Below are 1,503 nucleotides of genomic sequence, written 5' to 3' on the forward strand. Positions count from 1 at the left end.
GTTCCCTTTTCTCCACACCCTCTCCAGCATTTATTGTTTCTAGATTTTTTGATGATGGCCATTCTGACCGGTGTGAGATGATATCTCATTGTAGTTTTGATTTGCATTTCTCTAATGATTAATGATGTTGAGCATTCTTTCATGTGTTTGTTGGCAATCTGTATATCTTCTTTGGAGAAATGTCTGCTTAGGTCTTCTGCCCATTTTTGGGTTGGGTTGTTTGTTTTTTTGATACTGAGCTGCATGAGCTGCCTGTAAATTTTGGAGATTAATCCTTTGTCAGTTGCTTCATTTGCAAATATTTTTTCCCATTCTGAGGGTTGTCTTTTGGTCTTGTTTATGGTTTCCTTGCTGTGCAAAATCTTTTAAGTTTCATTAGGTCCCATTTGTTTATTTTTGTTTTATTTCCATTTCTCTAGGAGGTGAGTCAAAAAGGATCTTGCTGTCGGGCTTCCCTGGTGGCGCAGTGGTTGAGAGTCTGCCTGCTGATGCAGGGGACACGGGTTTGTGCCCTAGTCTGGGAGGATCCCACATGCCGTGGAGCGGTTAGGCCCATGAGCCATGGCAGCTGAGCCTGTGCGTCCGGAGCCTGTGCTCCGCAACGGGAGAGGCCAAATGAAGAGACTGTCTTTTCTCAACTGTATATTCTTGCCTCCTTTATCAAAGATAAGATGACCATATGTGCGTGGGTTTATCTTTGGGCTTTCTATCCTGTTCCATTGATCTGTATGTCCTTTTTTGTGCCAGTACCATACTGTCTTGATTACTGTAGCTTTGTAGTATAGTCTGAAGTCGGGGAGCCTGATTCCTCCAGCTCCGTTTTTCATTCTCAAGATTGCTTTGGCTATTTGGGGTCTTTTGTGTTTCCATGCAATTGTGAAATTTTTTATTCTAGTTCTGTGAAAAATGCCAGTGGTAATTTGATAGGGATTGCATTGAATCTGTAGATTGCTTTGGGTAGTATAGTCATTTTCACAATGTTGATTCTTCCAATCCAAGAACATGGTATATCTCTCCATCTATTTGTATCATCTTTAATTTCTTTCATCAGTGTCTTATAATTTTCTGCATACAGGTCTTTTGTCTCCTTAGGTAGGTTTATTCCTAGATATTTTATTCTTTTTGTTGCAATGGTAAATGGGAGTGTTTTCTTAATTTCACTCTCAGATTTTTCATCATTAGTGTATAAGAATGCCAGAGATTTCTGTGCATTAATTTTGTATCCTGCTACTTTACCAAATTCATTGATTAGCTCTAGTAGTTTCCTGGTAGCCTCCTTAGGATTCTCTATGTATAGTATCATGTCATCTGCAAACAGTGACAGCTTTACTTCTTCTTTTCCTATTTGGATTCCTTTTATTTCTTTTTCTTCTCTGATTGCTGTGGCTAGAACTTCCAAAACTATGTTGAATAAGAGTGGTGAGAGTGGGCAACCTTGTCTTGTTCCTGATCTTAGTGGAAATGCTTTCAGTTTTTCACCATTGAGAACAATGCTGGCTGTAG

This window comes from Physeter macrocephalus, chromosome 18, assembly GCF_002837175.3.
Source record: "Physeter macrocephalus isolate SW-GA chromosome 18, ASM283717v5, whole genome shotgun sequence".
Classification (NCBI taxonomy): domain Eukaryota; kingdom Metazoa; phylum Chordata; class Mammalia; order Artiodactyla; family Physeteridae; genus Physeter; species Physeter macrocephalus.